Source organism: Oryctolagus cuniculus, chromosome X (genome assembly GCF_964237555.1).
Source record: "Oryctolagus cuniculus chromosome X, mOryCun1.1, whole genome shotgun sequence".
Taxonomy (NCBI): Eukaryota; Metazoa; Chordata; class Mammalia; order Lagomorpha; family Leporidae; genus Oryctolagus; species Oryctolagus cuniculus.
The window spans coordinates 74901092-74920862 of NC_091453.1; the positions used below are offsets into that span (position 1 = coordinate 74901092).

The window sequence follows — 19771 nt, forward strand, 5'->3', positions numbered from 1 at the left end:
AATATGTGGGGTTCCTTAGGGGTTGACCAGGAAATTCTTTTATTTTTATGTTTTTTCAATTTGAATGGCAGCGTGACAGTAGGAGCAAGAGAGAGGGAACTTCCATACACCAGTCTACTTGCAAACTGCCCACAACAGGCAGGATTGGGCCAGCCTGAAGCTAGGAATGAAGAACATCATCTGCATCTCCTACCGTAGGTAACAGAGACCCAGGTATTTAAGCCATAAGCTTAGGCTTCTTGGGGTCCACATTACCAGGAAGCTGGATAAGAAATGGATGTGGGACTTTATCCCAAGCACTGTGATATGGAATGTGAACATCCTAAGCAGCAGGTTAAATCACGGCACTATAATACCTGCTCCAACCAGGAAATCATCAGTTGAGGCACAAGTAAACATCACCTGAGTGATGGAATCATAGATGAAAATTTTCATCTTTATAGCATTCTATATTGGCTGACCTGAAAATATATGTTTGCAGGGGTCGGTGTTGTGGTATACCAGGTAAAGCTGGCATCTGTGACACTGGCATCTCATATGAGCACCAGTTAGTGTCCTAGCTGCTCCACTTCTAATCCAGCTCCCTGCGAATGGCCTGGGAAATGTGGAGGAGGATGGGCCAAGTGTTTGGGTTCCTGCACCCCATGGGAGACCTAGATGAAGTTCCTGGCTCATGGCTTCAGTCTGGCTCAGCCTTGGCAATTGTGGCCATTTGGGGAGTGAGCCAATGGATGGAAGATATCTCTGTTTCTCCTTTTCTCTCTGTAGTTCTGACTTTCAAATAAATAAATATTTTAAAAATGTTTGCAATGAACATACAGTACTTTTGTAATAAAAAATAAAATAGGGGCAGGAGTTAGATGTAGTGCTTAAGATACCATTTGGGAAGCCTGCATCACATATTAGAATGTTTGTGTTTTGAGTATTGGTTCTGCTCCCAGTGATAGTTCAAGCAGTTTGGTTTCTATGACCCATGTAGGAGACCTGGTTTGAGTTCCTGGAACCACACCTCTGGTCTTGGGAAAAAACAACTTTCACCAAAACTGATGGAGGCCAAATGATGAATATTGATGTTGGGTTCTGTAGCCAAGAGTAAAAGATGATGAAAAAAACACAATTGAGGTTTTGGGGTTCCAAGATGACAGAATAGCAACAGGACGGTCCAGATCATGTGGGTTGAAATTAATATTTAAAAAGGGGAGAAAGTACATTCCTAGGATAAAGCTATAGGAGAACACCAGCAGGAGACCCAGTGAAAGCAATGGAAATGATCCAGACCTGCACCAAAAGAGCAAATACACAGCAAAAAACAACAAAAGCTTGGATCCGGGGAGGAAGATGCCTGCCCTGGCAAACCAGATGAAAGGGGCATCCATGGGCCCACAGTGCTGCTGATAGAGCAGGAGGGAGAGCTTAGTGAACTGCTATTAAAGTTCCACGTGAACCCCCTAAGACAGCAGATGTGGGAAGAACAACAACAAAAGGTGGCATGTCTCTCCTCCTCCCCCACTCCCTGCTATAGCAGAGACCTGCAGCCAGCTTGGGGAGGGCTCCTGCCATTTTTTTTTTGGACACAGGCAGGGAGCTGCCACCCACCTCCTATGTGTGTGCCCAGTCAAATAGCAAGGACTACAACAATTCAGAATAATTCTTTGCCGCTCTAAGCCAGCTGCACTGAGCCAGGTGGCAATGAGAGGGGAGGGGGCACCACCCCTTATGGAGGGGAAGCATTGCCTATGGGCCACTCTTACCCACGTAGCACCATCCAGAACTGAGCAGAGCTGCAGTGGGCAGGGCCTCTGCCCATGATTCAGAGACCTAACCAGAGAACCCCCCCATCCCAATGACACCAAAGCTGGTGGGAAGACCACATACAGACAGTGGCTCTGGGAACACCTTAGTTTTCTAATAGACAGGACTGGCTAGGGGGGTGGAGTGGCCCCACTGACAGTCGACCTGGAGAGCCCTGGGAGATGAGTCAGAAAACAGTGACCACATAAGAGGAGACAGAGTGTGGCTAGATACTGGGCAACCAACAGAGCACTTCTCCGCACTCTCCAAGCTCCTTGGTTACCTATAGCGACTCATAACAGAGGGAACTCTGCTCACAGGAAAGGCTCCATAGATCAAATGTGCAGTTCATTAAGCAGAGCAGATGAATGCTGAGCACGCTGGGGTCTAACACTGGGGCAGCCCGAAGCTGTGAGGAGAGAGTGGGTCAAACCAACAGGAGTAACCACTCCTCTCCAGTCAATTAGAGGAGAGCTACCATGCACAATGAGGGTCTTACCTTGTGTACTTGACTCACCCTGGAATACTGAACAGAGCACCCTGGCCACACCCAGCACACACCTCTTGGTATTCACTGAAAGTGTAGATGTCCCACTAAGCCACAGAGACACAGACCAAAGATAAAAGCCACCAGACCGCCCCAAAAAATCTACAAATGGCAAAAAACTAAGGAAAAAATTTAAGAAAAAAGAATAATGAAGACAATATGAGCCTCCCAAAGGAACAATACAACATTTCAATATTAGAAGAAGACAAAGAGATTGAGGAAATTCCAGAAATGAAATTCAGAAAACTAATCATCAGATTACTTAGAAGCAATCAGAAGCAAATCCATGAACTAAACAAAACTATATATGATATGAATGAAAATTTTCCCATGAAATTGAGATCTTAAAGAGAAATCAAAATGAAATACTAGAAATGAAGTATTCAATAGATCAAATAAAAATGCAATGGAAAATCTTAACAGTTTGTGAGGCAGAAGAAAGAATATCTGAGCTAGAAGACAAATCTCTGGAAATTTTGCAGTCAGATTAAAAACAACAAGAAATTAGAAAATTAAAAAACACTGTTGGAGATCTACAAGATAGTATCAAAAGCTTTTTGGAGTCCCTGAAGGCATGGAAAGAGAGAAAGGATTAGAGGGCCTTTTCAGTGAAATAATAACAGAAAACTTCCCTAATGGAGAAAGAAAGGGACATTCTAGTACAGGAAGCACGTAGAACTCCCAATAGACATGATCAGAAAAGATCCTCATCACAACACATTGTTGTAAAACTCTCCACAGAAAAACACTAAGAAAAGATTCTGAAATGTGCATGAGAGAAATGCCAGATTACTTTAGAGGAACACCAATTATACTCACATTGGATTTCTCATCAAAAACCCTACAGGCTAGGAGAGAATGGTGAAATATATTCTAAATCTTAAGAGAAAAAAAAATCTGTCAACCCAGAATACTATAACCTGCAAAGCTCTCACTCATGAATAAAGATGAAATAAAGACCTTCCATAACAAACAGAAGTTGAAAGAATTTGTCACCACTTGCCCAGCTTTTATAAGGATGCTTAAGGATATGCTATACACAGAAATATGGATATTACCATGAAAGAAGGTGAGGGCAGAAAATCTCCCAGTAAAAGTGCAAAGGAAATCCAAAGAAAAAAAAAGAATATTAATGGAAAAATGGTAGGGAAAAGTTGTTACTTACCAATAGTCACCTTGAATGTAAATTGCCTCAATTCTCCAGTTAAAACAGCCTGGATGAATGGATTAAAAAACAAAACCCATCTGTTTGCTGCCTATGAGAGACACATCTCATTAACAAAGATACATGCAGACGTAAAGTGAAAGGATGGAAAAAGATAGTCCATGCTAACAGCAACTAAGAAAGAGCTGGTGTAGCCATCCTAGTATCAGAAAAAATAGACTTGAACGTGAAAACTCTTAAAAGATATAAAGAAGGGCACTATGTAATGATTAATGGATCAATTCAACAGGAAGATGTGACTATTATAAACATATGCACCTAATTACAGGGAACCTGGAAATTTAAAAGAAATATGATTGGATTTAAAGGGAGATACAGACTCCAATACAATAGTAATGGGAGACTCCAGTACCCCATTTTCAGCAGTGGACAGATCAACCAGACATAAAATCAGCCAAGAAACAACAGAGTTAATTGACACTATAGACCAAATGGACTTAACAGATTTCTACAGAGCTTTTCATCCTACAGTTGCAGAATACACATTCTTCTCAACAGTACATGAAACTTTCTCTAGGATTGACTACATTCTAGGCCATAAAGCAAGTCTCAGTGAATCAAAAAAATCAAAATTATACCAAACATCTTCTCCGACCACAATGGAATAAAGTTGGTAATCACTAACTTAGTAATACTCAGAACATATGCAATCACATGGAGACTGAACAACATGCTCCTGAATGATGAACAGGTCATAGAAAAATCAAAAGAGAAATAAAAAAATTTATGGAAACAAATGAGGATGATGATACAACATATAAAAACTTACAGGATACAGCAAAAGCAGTGTTAAGAGGAAAGTTTATAGCAATTGATGCCTACGTCAATAAATTAGAAAGACACCAAATAAATGATCTATCAATTCATCTCAAGGACATAGAAAAACAAGAGCAAACCAAACCCAAAACTAGTAGGAAAAAAGAAATAATTGAAATCAGAAGAAATAAACAAAATCAAAACCAAAAAAAAAATTACAAAAGATCAGCAAAATGAAGAGCTGGTTTTTGAAAAAATAAACAAAATTGACACACTATTGGCTCAATTAACCAAAAAAGGAGGGAGAAGACACAAATCAATAAAATTAGAGATGAAAAAGGAAATGTAACAATAGACACCACAGAAATAAAAAGAATCAGAAATTACTACAAAGAGATGTATGCCAACAACATGGGAAACCTAGAAGAAATGGAAAGATTCTTGGACACATATGAGATACCTAAGGTGAGCCATGAAGACATAGAAAATCTAAACAGAATAATAACCAAGACAGATATGGAATCAGTAATAAGGACCCTTCCAACAAAGAAAAGGACAGGAAGGCTACATTGCTGAGTTCTACCAGACATTTAAAGAAGAACTAACTCCAGTTTTTCTCAAGCTATTCAAAACAATTGAAAGTGAGAGAATCCTCCCAAACTCCGTCTAAGAAGCCAGCATAACTTTAATTCCTAAACCTGAAAAAGACACAACAGAGAAAGAGAACTATAGACCAATTTCCTTGATGAACATAGACACAACAATACTCAACAAAACTCTAGCCAATCAAATCCAACAACACATCAGAAAGATCGTTGACCCAGACCAAGTGGGATTTATCCCTGGTATGAAAGGATGGTTCAACATTCAGAAATCAATCAATGTGATATATAACATTTACAAATTGAAGAACAGAACCAATCTGATGATCTCATTAGATGCAGAGAAAGTATTTGACATAATACAACAACCTTTCATGATGAAAACTCTAAACAAATTGCGAATAGAAGGAACATTTCTCAACACAATAAAGGCAATTTATAACAAATCCATGGCCAGCACCCTATTGAATGGGGAAAAGTTGGAAAAATTCCCACTGAGAATGGAAACAGACAAGGATGCCCACTGTCACCATTGCTATTCAATATAATCCTGGAAGTTTTACCAGAGCCATTAGGCAAGAAAAAGAAATGAAAGGGATACAAATGGGGAAGGAAGAAGTCAAACTATCCCTATTTGCAGATGACATGGTTTCATATATATATATATATATATGTCCCCAGAGACTCTTCTAAGAAACTATTGGAATTCATAGAAGAATTTGTAAAAGTAGCAGAATATAAATTCAACACACAAAAATCAACAGCCTTGGTATACATAGACAATCCCATGGCTGAGAAAGAACTATTAAGGTCAATCCCATTCATAATAGCTACCAAAAAATAAAATACCTTGGAATAAATTTAACCAAGGACATCAAAGATCTCTGTGATGAGAATTACAAAACGTTAAAGAAAGAAATAGAAGATAAAAAATGGAAAAATCTTCCATATTCATGTATTGGAAGAATCAATATCATCAACATGTCCATACTACTGAAAGCAATTTACAGATTTGATGTGATGCCAATCAAAATATCAAAGACTTTCTTCTCAGAAAAAGAAAAATGGTGCTGAAATTTATATGGAAACACAGGAGACACTGAATACTAAAGCAGTCTTATACAACAAAAACAAAGCCAGAGGCATCACAATACCAGAATTCAAGACATACTACAGGGAAGTCATCATGAAAGCAGCCTGGTACCAGTACAAAAACAGATGAATAGACCAATGGAACAGAATAGAAAAGCCAGAAATCTATCCAACCATCTACAACCAACTTATCTTTGACAAAGTAGCTAAAATCAATCCCTGGAGCAAGGACAGTCTCTTCAACAAATGGTGCTGGGAAAACTGGATTGCCACATGCAGAAGCTTGAAGCAATACCCCTAACTTACATCTTTTGCTAAAATCCACTCAAAATGGACTAAAGATCTAAATCTATGACACAATACCATCAAATTATTAGAAAACATTGGGGAAATCCTACAATACATCATCATAAAAAAAGAGTTCTTAGAAAAGACCCTAGAGTCCCATCAATCAAAGCCAAAATCAACAAATGGATTACATCAAACTGAGAAGCTTCTGCACTACAAAAGAAACACTCAGCAAAATGAAGAGGCAACCAACAGAATGGGAAAAAATATTTGGAAACTCTACAACTGATAAGGGATAATAACCGAAATATATAAAGAGATCAAGAAACTCCACAACAACAAAACAAACAACCAAGTTAAGAAATGGGCAAAGGACTTAAACAGACATTTTTTTTTTTGACAGGCAGAGTGGACAGTGAGAGAGAGAGAGATAAAGGTCTCCCTTTTCCGTCAGTTCACCCTCCAATGGCCACTGCGGCCAGCGCACTGCGCTGATCTGAAGCAAGGAACCAGGTGCTTCTCCTGGTCTCCCATGCGGGTGCAGGGCCCAAGCACTTGGGCCATCCTCCACTGCACTCCCGGGCCACAGCAGAGAGCTGGCCTGGAAGAGGGGCAACTGGGACAGAATCCGGCGCCCCAACTGGGACTAGAACCTGGTGTGCCAATGCTGTAGGCAGAGGATTAGCCTATTGAGCCATGGCGCCGGCCAAAACAGACAGTTTTCAAAAGAGGAAATCCAAATGGCCAACAGACACATGAAAAAATGGTCAGGATCACTAGCCATCAGGGAAATGCAAATCAAAACCATAGGTTTATATATGTTTCACTCAACCCCATTAGAATGGCTTTCATACAGAAATTAACAAACAACAAATGCTGATGAGGATGTTGTGAAAAAAGGTAGCCTAATCCATTGTTGATGGGAAGGTAAACTGGTAAAGCCACTATGGAAGACACTATGGAGATACCTCAGACATCTGAATATAGAACTACCCTACGACCCAGCCAAGAAATGAAATCAGCATATGAAAGAGCTATCTGTACCTCCATGTTTATTGCAGCCAAATTCACAATAGCAAAGACATGGAATCAACCAAATGCCCATCACCTGAAGACTGGGTAAAGAAATTATGGGATATGTACACCATGGAATACTATACACTAATAAAACAAAACCAAAATACAGTCATTTGCAACAAAATGGATGAAACTGGAAAACATAATACTTAGTGAAATAAGCTGGTTCCAATGAGACAAATTCTATATATTCTCCCTGGCCTGTGGTAACAAATAGAGCACCTAAAAGGCAACCTGTAGAAGTGAAATTGACACTTTGAGAGGCAACAACTATGAACAGCCTTTGTCTTGACTGTTGGACAGTTTTCTTTCTTTTTGTATTTTTGTTTTTCTTTTATTTTACAAACTTTCACACTAATCATTAAACCCTTTACTTAACATAGAAGTAACCATATGTGTGAAAGTTAATTTAAATTAGATCTTAGTAAAAAATAAGAGTGAGAATAAGAGAGGAAAGAGGAAGGGGATGGAAGTGTGGGTGGGAGATCAGGCATGTTGGGAAGAGTCACCATGATCCTAAAGTTGTAATTGTGAAATGTATGAAGTTTGTAAATGTAAAACTGTATAGTTCTGCATACATTCATAAGGACTTACTTCTAAGGGTACAGTTTAAAAACTTGCTATGGGGCCCTAAATCTCCTTAAGCTGAGTTTAAAAGAGATCAGATGGATAAGATTAAGTGTTAAAGTGATCTTATAGATAGGATCAAGTGTTAAAGTGATCATATTATTATTGGTAATAATAATAGAATTAAAAAGCAGTGAATGTGCCAATATGGGAAGCAGTCCATACAGCAGACTCATAGAATGACAACCACCTTATGTAGCACTCTGATCTCTGAATCAGCCCTTAAGACATTCTGGTCTGGCTGAAAAGCCCAGGGAGCATTTCAGGCATGGAAATCCAAGACACTGTGTCAAAAAGTGTCCCACATGAGTGACCTCTGTTGGTGAGACTCAGTGGAAAGAAGCAGCCACTAAAGAAGGATGTACTTTTCTCTGAGGGACAGAGAGAACTTCCACTTTGCTTATTGCCTTTTCGAGTTTGTGAATCCAAAAAACTTCCATAGCGTAGGCAGCTCATGTCAAGAGCCTTGAGTGATCACTGATGTCATATATAAGAGTGTTAATTGTTAAGTAAACAACAAGAGTCACTGTGCACTAACTTCCCATGCAGGACCTCTGTCCTTATAGAGTTGTGTTATGTGACTTAATAGTAAACCTTCTTCTCAAATAATTACTTCCTTTTAGTGTATTAAGTGGAGGATATTTTTATGTCTCATAAGTTATAGTTATGTCTATGAGGTTACAAAAGATGTATCATTCTTGGATTCTTCTTTAAAGATAATCAAGTTTCTAAAAAAAGTGAAATTATCTTCATCATGCAATGACTATGAACAGGTCTTATCTGGACTGTTGTGGAACAGTTTTTTTTTCTTTTTCTCTTTTTCTTTCTCATACAAAGCATTGACCTCTTTACCTAGAATAGAGTTAATCTTTTGTATATAAAGTTAAATGAAAATAGATCTTAGTAAAAAACAAGACTTGGAACAGGAGAGGGAAAATGAAGTGGGGTGGGAGGGCTGGTAGGGTGAGAAGAATTACTATGTTCCTAAAGTTGGATTTATGAAATGCATGTAAATAAATAAGTTAAAAAACATGTTTTTTGATAAAAAAAACAGTTGACTCATTTTAAAGCAATGAGCATGGTGGTGGTAGGTAATCCTGAACAAATGCTTGCAGAGAAGGAAATCTATCACCCACCCAATGTGAGCAAGGCTGAACATTTTCAGAGTCACCTGGGTGAAAGTCTTGACAAATTCAGGTGAACTCCACCTCTGGTCCATAGCCAACCCCTGAATTGTGGGTCTGGGGCCAGGACTCAAGTTCCTGTTCTGGAGTTCTTGGAGTGAGTCAGGGCTGAGGAGTGTAGGCTGGGTCTTGATGGGCCAGATGTAGGTCCCTTCCTTTATCCTGGAGTACTGGGACATTTCCAACAGGTGAAATTCCACATTTATAAGTTTACTAAAAGCATTCCTGCATTCTCCACATCTTGGAACCCAGTGATATTGTACTCATGGATATGTAACAGCCAAGAATGCTGCATAATATTACAGAGAGGCTTTCTGATGAGTGGTTGGGGTAGAAGAATCATTAAGGATGATCTGAGAATATTCATGTTCTCAGTCATCCCTCTTTACCCCTAAAGGCTAGTTGTCAACCTTGGTACCTATGAACAACTATACTTGTAGTGAAATATCTGGAAGTTTGCTGACAATCCCTATATTTGGGGGTGGGATGAAAGTTTGGGGCATGTGTGTGTGTGTGTGTGTGTGTGAAAGCACAGTAAAATGGGTACACTCAAAGTTGTACTAACAACTTTGTCCTGAAAGAGAATGTGTGTGTGTGTGTGTGTGTGTAAGAGAGAGAGAGAGAGAGAGAGAGAGAGAGAGAGAGAGAGAGAGAAACACATACAAATCAAAGGAGATAGTAGGATTGATATTTGATCCAGAAAACTAAGGTTCAGGAAAGAAAATAATGATGAGCGGGGAATGGTGGGATTAGAGTCAGATATCAAAGCTGGAGTATAAGTAAGGATATTCCTACAGGGTAAAAAGAGAAGACATTGGTGAAAAATGATTTAGATGATCAGGAGCTTAAAGGACAGATATTACCAACTAATACTTTATTTTTAAAAAGATTTACACACACACACACACACACACACACATATATATGTTGAAAGGTAGAGTTACAGAGAAGGAAGGAAGGAGGGAGGGAGGGAGGGAGGGAGGAAGGGGGAGAGAGAGAGAGAGAGAGATTGATTTCTGCCATGTGCTGGTTCACTCCCCACATGGCTGCAATGGTTAGAGCTGGGCCAGGCTGAAGCCAGGAACCAGGAACTTCTTCCAGGTCTCCCACCTGGGTGCAGGGTCCTAAGCACTTTGGTGCCGATTAATACTTTAAAGATCAGTCTTTTATGTTCGGCATGCTTTACTCAGCATGCACACCTATAGTACTTCATTGGATCTTCATAGATATGTTACATTAGCCAATTTGGTTTTTGTTTGAAGATTTATTTATTTGAAAGGTAGAGTTATAGAGAAGCAGAGAGAGAGATAGAGAGAGAGAGAGACAGACAGAGAGAAAGGTCTTCCATGTGTTGGTTCACTCCCCAGATGGCTGCAATGGCTGGAGCTGGGCTGATCCAAAGCCGGGAGCCAGGAGCTTCTTCTGGGATTCCCATGTGAATCCAGGCCCCCAAGGACTTGGGCCATCTTCTGTTGCTTTCCCAGGCCATAGAAGAGAGCTGGATTGGAAGTTGAGTAGCCGGGTCTTGAACCAGTGCTCATATGGGATGCTGGCACTGCAGGAGGTGGCTTTACCCGCTACGCCACTGCACTGGTCCCTCATTAGCCAATTTCTTAACTTGTTTGTGTCCCAACTACTAAAATTTTGCAAACAATGGAGCTTCTTCAGATAAAAGAATTATGAATGATGGTAGATTCATCATTTTGCCCTTTTCACCATTGAAAAATATATCTGCATATCCATTGGAAAGGAAAATGTTAGGATCTGATTTTTCTGTTCAAATGAGAAATCTCATGTCTTTGTGTAATTGGCTTTATTTTGAAACACAGATTTTTCAGGCCAACTCTGTTTCTCTGACCTAGTTTTTTCCTCTCTTCTGTCATTTGGCTTATTTAAAATATGAAACTGGGAACCAGGCACTTGAGGCCTCATGATGATTGTGTCACTGATTTGGTATGTGATATTTGCCAAGATGCTTAACAGATGAGGCACATAAAGGTTAAATGGGGTTCAAAGGACTGTAAATACTGACTTGACTTATTAAGCTATTATTTAGGTCAGTACAATAATTAAAAAATACAAAACCGAACCAAAGCAAACCAGGACAATAAATAAGTTTCCTTTTTTTCTACTCTATCTCTTTCTTCCTCTCTGTTTTCCTCCCTTCCCATATATGTTGGTCAAATCTATTGTAGAGAAGGTACCTTTTCTAGTGCTGTAAATTTTTTTTAACTTTTATTTAATGAATATAAATTTCCAAAGTACAGCTTATGGATTACAATGGCTTCCCCCCCATATCGTCTCTCCCACCCGCATCCCTCCCCTTTCCTACTCCCTCTCCCCTTCCATTCACATGAGGAGGTACCTTTTCAAGATGATTCTCTTCCCTCTTGATCTGAATTCCTGAACAGTCCAGCAGCATCTTTTGGCTGCTTCATCTGTGAAAATGGGGAATTCTATTTGGGAAAGCGAATACATTTTTCCAATAATCAAATTTGGCTTATATAGATTGAAACTGGATATATTGAGGTATCTAGGTCTAATCTCACTTCTATCATGGGCTCATGGTATTTAGGCTCCTTTTGAGAGGTAACAGAAAGGAAGGTTAGAGTCACCAGCTTGCTTGGAAGAAGCAAGCTTGCTAGCTAGAAAGCTCAGATGACCTGGTGTTTGAAGCCTTTTTTTTTTTTTTTTTTGACAGGCAGAGTGGACAGTGAGAGAGAGAGAGAGGGAGGGAGAGAGAGAGAAAGGTCTTCCTTTTCTGTTGGTTCACCCCCAGTGGCTGCTGCAGCTGATGCACTGCGCTGATCCGAAGCCAGGAGCCAGGTGCTTCCTCCTGGTCTCCCATGCAGGTGAAGGGCCCAAGGACTTGGGCCATCCTCCACTGCACTCCCGGGCCACAGCAGAGAGCTGGCCTGGAAGAGGAGCAACCGGGACAGAATCCGGCGCCCTGACCGGGACTAGAACCCGCTGTGCCGGCGCCGCAGGTGGAGGATTAGCTTAGTGAGCCGTGGCACTGGCCTCTTTTCTAGTTCTAATTTATATGTGGAACTATGGCCAAATCTCCTGCTTGTGGAATTATGTTAGTGTAGTATCTTCTGTGTTGCTCCAAGTGGGGAAACCATTTTAAAGTTCTTCTTTAAAACATGTAAATCTGTTCTGGAGTATATTGGGATTGGATCCAGGTATAAATAAGAGAAAACTCTTGTCCCAACACCCAGGAAGGAAACCTTGCCTCCTTGACACCTCCTTTGTCTTACCCAACTTCAGTCTTGTAGATTTCACTATCTGTGGCAAACACTGTCAATTACTTCCCAATATCTGAATTTTATACCTAGTCTTTTTTTTTCAAACTAGATTTTTAGGTGGGTAAATTGTTACTCAGCTAAAAGACACTATTTCTTAGCTTCCCTTACATGTATTTATGTGACTAAGATCCAAATAATGAGATTAAAGTGGTCACTATGTAATACTTCCAGCAACTCTCCTTAGAAGTTAGAGATCAGATCCTTTTGTGGTTCATAAGTGTGATGATTGGGTTTACACACCACTGGGTGAAATGTGCCTTCCTCAAACTGTGTTATGATGTTGGCACATGGGAACTTATATTGGAAAAACAAAATAAAATCAAAGGCAGAGATAACACATTTGTTCTCATTTTTCTCCAGTGCATCGTCTGGAACATGAATGTAATTACTAGAATACTAGCATTTATCTTTGACCATGAAGACATAGAGTGTACATTCTCAGTCCTTGAAGACTTAATGATGCTGCCATACTAGCCCTGGGTTGCCTATTAGCTCATGTTGGGAAATGTTGACCTACACTAGAAGGCCAATAACCTTCTAATGGTCACTCTACTTCCAGTTCTTACCTTTCAAAGTGTTTTATACATTATTCAGAAGGAAACTTCTTAAAACTATTTTGAGGGGCCAGCATTGTGGTGTAGCAGGTCAAGTTGCCACCTGTGACGTCGGCATCCCATATGGGCACTGGTTCAAGTCCTAACTGTTGCATTTCTGATCCAGCTCCCTGCTGATGCACCTGGGAAAGCAGTGGAAGATGGCTCAAATACTTGGGCCCTGGCATCCACATGGGAGACCCAGAAGAAGCTCTTGGCTAATGCCTTTGGTCTGGCCAAGCCCTGGCCATTTCGGCCATTTGGGGAGTGAACCAGTGGATGAAAGAGCCCTTTCTGTTTCTCTCTCTCTCTCTCTCTCTCTCTCTGTAATCCTGCCTTTCAAATAAATAAAATAATATTTGCTTGATAAATCTTTATTTTATATGGCCCAAATATCTGGGCCATCTTCCACTACCTTCCCAGGCACATTAGCAGGGTGCTTGTTTGGAAGTAGAGCAGCCGGGACTTGAACTGGCACCTGTGTGTGTTGCTGACACCACAGGCACAATTATGACACAGCTCCAGCCCCAAAATAAATCTTAAAAAATTTTTTGTTGACCTGTGCCTATCACTACTGTATAACTTTCTTATGCTGACATTCAAGACCCTCCACAGTCTGATCTGCATCTACTTTTTTTTAAAATTTTATTTATTTATTTGGGAGGCAGAGTTACAGAGAGGCAGAAGCAGAGGCAGAGAGAGAATCTTCCACCTGCTGGTTCGCTACCCAAATGGTCACAACGGCCGGAACTGTGCTGATCTGAGGCCAGGAACCAAGAGGTTCTTCTGGGTCTCCCATATGGATGCAGGGGCACAAGGACTTGGGCCATCTTCTACTGCTTTTCCAGGTCATGGTAGAGAACTGGATCGGAATTGGAGCATCCAGGTCTCGAACCAATGCTTATATGGGATGCCGGCACTGCAAGCAGCAGCTTTACGCGCTATGCCACAGCGCTGGCCCCTGCATCTACTTTTCCAAATGTTTTAAATTGTGACTTCCATGTACTGTATGGTTTAGTCATACGGATGTACTTGCTCTGTTGTATTTATGCTCAACAATTTTCTCTTTCACGCTTTTGCACATACCCAGAACCATTGTCAGCCCATATGGATTCTTGGTTGAAAATAAGAAAAAGGTGTCTCTTCCTTAAAACACTTTAATTCTGTCAGAAAATTGTTTTAATTCTGTGATCATTAGAAGATGGCATTCTCCTAACATATACTAGAAAATTGTTGTAATAAATATACAAATTACTCATATTGGAATAAAAAAACATTAAAATTTGAACATTTTCAAGTAAGATGTCAACAATGTGAAAAGTGTCCCCTAATATATAGCAGTCTTTTTCAGCACACAACCTGAAGCACCATGAATGGAATCTTGCTTATACCATTCCTTCCACCTCAAACTCCCACCTACCACCATCCTCATATGTCCATGGGCTACTTAACACTTTCACAAGCTTTTCCTGATTTTTTAGGGTAAAAACAAATCTCTTGTTACCTCTGAAAACTCAATATATTCATGATATGGTGTTTATTTATGTGCAAGTGTTGTCATTCTTTTTGTTTTAAGATTTACTTATTTGAAAGGCAGGGGTTAGGTAGCCATAGAGAAAGCATTTACCATTTCAAGTATCTGCCCAAAGCACCTAATTCAACTCACAACAAGCAATTATTAATTTTTCAAAAGAAAAAGTGAATATATTCATCAAAAGAGAGCATGGAAAAGATGAGGGCCAAGGATAGGACCTATGGGGGAATATGTACATTCAGGAATGGATAGAGGAAGAAAAAACAATAAAGAAGACATACTGGAAGCAAAGAGCTAGCACAACAGGAAGGGTAATTTCATGGAAGCCAGGGAGAGGGTTTTAAGAAGGATGATGTGGTCAACCTTGGTGAAAGCTGTAGCAAGGTTAAGCAGGGTGAATTATAAGAAAAAAAACATTAAATCTGCCAATTATTAGATCACTGTTCACGTTCAAGAAAGTAGGTTGTATAGGTGTAAAAGAGTGGAGTGTGGGAGCTGTGTGTAGAGAGTTATGGAGTGAAATAATGCTGTCAAAAGAGGCAGTGAGAAGTGTGACTTCTGGAAGGAAGGCGAGGAATAGGATGGTAACTGGGGTTCAAAGATGGGGGAGCCCTGAACATAGACCATGAGGAAGGAGCCACTAAAAATAGCTGATGGAACAATTTCTCTGAGGAGCGGAGACGGGATGGGATCAAGTATCGAAGTAGAGGGCACAGCTTTGGCAAGGAAAAAGACACAGAGTGCTTTCTTTGAGACAGAAGAGTTGTGGTAGAGACGAGACAAAAGCACCATGCATTCTGCAGTTTGAAGAAGGAAAGGGAGTGAAGGAGCTTACATGGCCACCGTCTTCCCAGTGAAGTAACTGGTGAGGTCATCTGTGAGAAGAGGGACAGCTGGGGTAGGACTGGGGGCTTGAGAGCAGTGGAAACAGTTTGGATTTAGAACAACTGTTCTAAGAAATTCTCAAGGGAGTCAACAAGAGGCCTGCCAAGCTGCAGTTGCAAGCCCAGCTGAACTTTAATTTCCCATACAGAATGAGATAGTTATTTCCACAGAATCCATAGAAAATATATTTTTCAAGCTTATTATCAAAATATGTTTTTAGTCCACCAGGAAGAGAATAAAGGAAAACATGCTGACAGTTTATAATTTGGCAGAGTTAGGAGCATTTAGCTTTCCCCAAAAGTGTTGCCCAGTCATTCAGAAGCCCTATAGCACCCTTAGTGAAAAGGAACACTTATGGTTGTTAGTGGGAGGTTAAGAACATAGACCTAAATCCAAGGAAGTTCTATTTTAGGAGTCACTCAGGGACAAAACTTGATTTTGTGATGGCTAGTTCAGAGCAAAGGCAAACACTGACATTTCTGTGAGACAGAGCATAAAGTTGCAAATAGCCTCTGTGATCAAACCTGATTTAACCAGGCCAAACCTTTAAGCTTACAAGCGCCTGTGAAATCCATCAAAAACCAAAATGTCAGGTGTTGCCCTTTAAAGCCCTAGTAAATGACCACAGTCCTGGTGGCTTAAGATGAGAAAAGTTAAACATTTCATATACACACAGATAATCTTTCCAAATGTCATCTAATCATATATTCATAATTATTACAGTGTTCTTTAAGGAGGATAACATTTGGAGACAACTGTTTGGCCAGAGTGTTAGGCATTATTTTCTTGAAAACAGCCTGCTTCCTTTGTTTCAGTGGGGAATCAGGGTGGCATCGGTCCAACAGCCCAGCTGCCCAAGTACATAAACAAGTGACTCCAATTCTTTTGTATCCACCTCTCTAAGCAAAGTGCAGGATCTACAACATATGCATTTGATTAAGGATATTTTCATGTGTTTGTGTTGCCAGATTCTTCCAATGGCATATATCTGAGAGGTGAGTGTAAAACAGAATTTAAGTCTTAAGACATACATGCATAAGGTGCCATAAATGATTTCACTTAGATGTCTTTAAACTACTCACAGTTTCCTTCTTTTGTTTACTCAGTGAAAGGGTTGTTTATTAAGCACCACCTGCATTATATTATATGAGTATTCATTTCCTTTGGAAATAATTAGCTTGTTGTTTATGTACCATGTTCTTTAACCTCATCAACTGTACCATTTCTGGGGCATTATAGAGAGTGGGAAAAAAATCTCACCATTTGGGAATAGCCTTTCTCAATCTCAAGGCGGAATATGGCCCACTCACTTCAGACTGAAAGAGTTTTTTTCTTTAACTCTGCCACGTAGTTCTAATTAGCAACTGGGGGACATGAGAGAAGATATAGGCAAAGGAACTGCCCTTGTTTCCTACAGAGCCCACAAAACCTATTTGCTTCAACAATAGCAATTATTATTATCAGACATTTAATAAGTGTCATTATATGCCAAGAATGGTACCAAATGCTCCATGTCATTTCATCTGATCTTCACAATAGCCCCATAGAATAGTTAGGGAGTTTTAAAAAAAATCTTTTTGGGAAGGCTTGCATTTTGTTTTTTGAGAAGTTGGAGGATCAGAAAGATTAAATGATCTTTCCTAACATCATATATCCCCAGAAACAACTGGAAGAATTGGGAATTGAACTTAGTTTTTTTGATCACTATGCTTCTTATATTCTCGATGGTCAACTGGAGGAACACATTTTTAAGTTTCAGTATTCCAAAATTGGAAGCACCCTTAAAGGCAAACCTTTCTTCATCGTGAAAAGTTACTGGGCAGGTGCATAACTTCTCACTACAATGAATATTCTTTTTCCCCTGCCTGTGGCTAGTTTTCTTCATTTCACACATTTGTTAATTCACAGATAAATTTGCTTTTCCTTAACTATTATTTTTCTTCTCTGAGTTCCTACAGAATTATAAAAGGACAAGGTTATAGTCTAAAAATATTGAGGCAGTTTCCACAAATGGCTGCTAAATTCCAGAAGAGCTCTGATTTAACCAGATGGTAATTATAGACTTAGCTATGCCCTGAGCCCAATCACAGCCACTGAAACATAACTTCCTACTGTATAAACCTGATCAAAGAAAATTAGAGGAGAGCACGGGTGGCAAGTGTGAACCTTAGGAGAGGAATTATATTTAGTTTCCACTATAGAGTACCCAGAAAAATTACAGGCTAGCATAATCCAGGCTGGACTCAAAGGGGTGTCAGTTCTCTTTATAACTCCTGGCTACTGCCTGCCCACACATTACCTTTTTTTTAAGGGCTGGGCAGGGCAGAGCAGATCTTTCACATGTGTAGCAGGAACCCAATTACGTGAGCCATCACCTGCTGCCTCCCAGAGCCTGCATTAGCAGGAAGCTGGAGTCCGGAGCTTGAGCTGGGTATTGAACTCAGGTATTCTGACACAGGACATGGTGTCTTATCTAGTGTATTAGCCTCTAGGCTGAGCTATTATGGCTCACCCCCCCCCCCTTACTTTTTAAAGTTTAGCTCTACTACTATCTGTGTAGTGAAGTTAGCTAAGCTAGTAGGCAAAGACTGAAGGGATACAGGACACATTTCCCCATCAGCTTGCTCTGTTATCTTAGTGGCCAACTGAGTGCCTCAAGCAATCTGCCTTATGTCTAGACCCATGGGCATGTTACTGATACAGAATATGTATCAACATAGGTGTTCATTGTGCTTCTGCTGAGTGGCATTTGCCCATGAAGGTTATTAAGCTTTTAGGTATCTGCAGCCATTTTCTAGTTATAAGTCTTAATAATTCTCACTTGGAATGTTGGCCAAATTTCAGTCCGATCTAAGAAAAAACTCCACTGAAGACATAGATTTTAATACCAATTGTGAGTTCTGTAGCACTATATGTGATTGGCATGCATAGACCTCAAAGGGATGCAACCAAGAGTAACAAACCAGTAGAATTTCTAGAATCATTATTACCTATGACTTGTAGAAAACAAATAAGTATAGATCCAAGTAATATAAACAAAGGACAGTCTTGGAAGACTGTGGAAACAAATATTCATCATTCTGAAGTATGCATCTGGTGCTCAAACTGTTGACACTCAGAGCACTCAGAGCACAGGTACTCTAAATCTCTTCCTTCTGATTTCCCATCTGATGATTGTTTTATTTTTCTTCACTATAATGTATTAGATGAAGAGAATAACCATATTTCATCCCCGTCTCTCACTACCTATTTTATGCTAATTTGTACTGACATAAAACCAGGCAAAATATAAAAGACTAAAAGGGCCACTTCACATCTAATAATCACAATTACATCGAAATCTTAATGTCTGAATTTACACCCTTACAAATACAGAGACAACACAAACATAGAAGCTAAATATAGGCATCTTAATTACAATTCAGTATTTACAATCAAAGAAAACATTAGGAATCCAATTCAAGTGTTTACTCCTTGTATACATAATAGATAATCCAATTTATGTGCTTGAAAATGAATAGGAAGGGAAAACCATTTTTCCTTTTGTCTATATGCCACAGAGAAGATCTGCTATTTGATACAAGTACTTTGGTTGCATTTAATTTATGTTCACCTAGGTGATCTCATTTGGTTCTGGTTGCTTCTATTTCTAAATAAGATTGTTACTTAATTGTGAAAAGCTAGACTATTTCTGTACAAAAAACAAGCATTGAGGGTAAATAACACGTATACAAATCCCATTTGTAACATTTGTTTATACTTTTCATGCATTTTATTCTCTGAATTGTACTCTTTTTAATTTATTTAATTTTTAGCTTTATTTTTGGAATTTTTAAAAAAGATTTATTTTATTTATTTGAAAGAGTTACAAAGAGAGGTAGAGATAGAGAGGTCTTCCATCCACTGGTTCACTCCCCAGATGGCCGCAATGGCTGGAGCTGAGCCCATCCGAAGCCAGGAGCCAGGAACTTCCTCCTGGTCTCCTATGTGGGTGCAGGGGCCCAAGGACTTGGACCATCTTCTACTGCTATCCCAGGCCATAGCAGAGAGCTGGATTCGAAGAGGAGCAGTTGGGACTCGAACTGGCGCCCACATGGGATGCGGGTGCTTCAGGCCAGGGCGTTAACCCATTGCGCCAGAGTGCCAGCCCTGTTGGAATGTTTTTTTAAATGAATTTAACAAAATTTATTTGACAGGTAGAGTTACAGACAGTGAGAGAGAGAGACAGAGAGAAAAGTCTTCCTTCCATTGGTTCACTCCCC

At 39.8% G+C, this 19771-nt stretch overlaps 1 non-coding gene across 1 annotated transcript; it reads left to right on the forward strand.

The window, feature by feature from the left end:
* Positions 1 to 12695: 12695 nt before the first annotated feature.
* LOC127485070 (small nucleolar RNA U13) lies at positions 12696 to 12797 on the forward strand. Its single transcript, XR_007912268.1, has one exon. It is a non-coding gene; the product is annotated as a small nucleolar RNA U13 (small nucleolar RNA).
* Positions 12798 to 19771: the final 6974 nt, after the last annotated feature.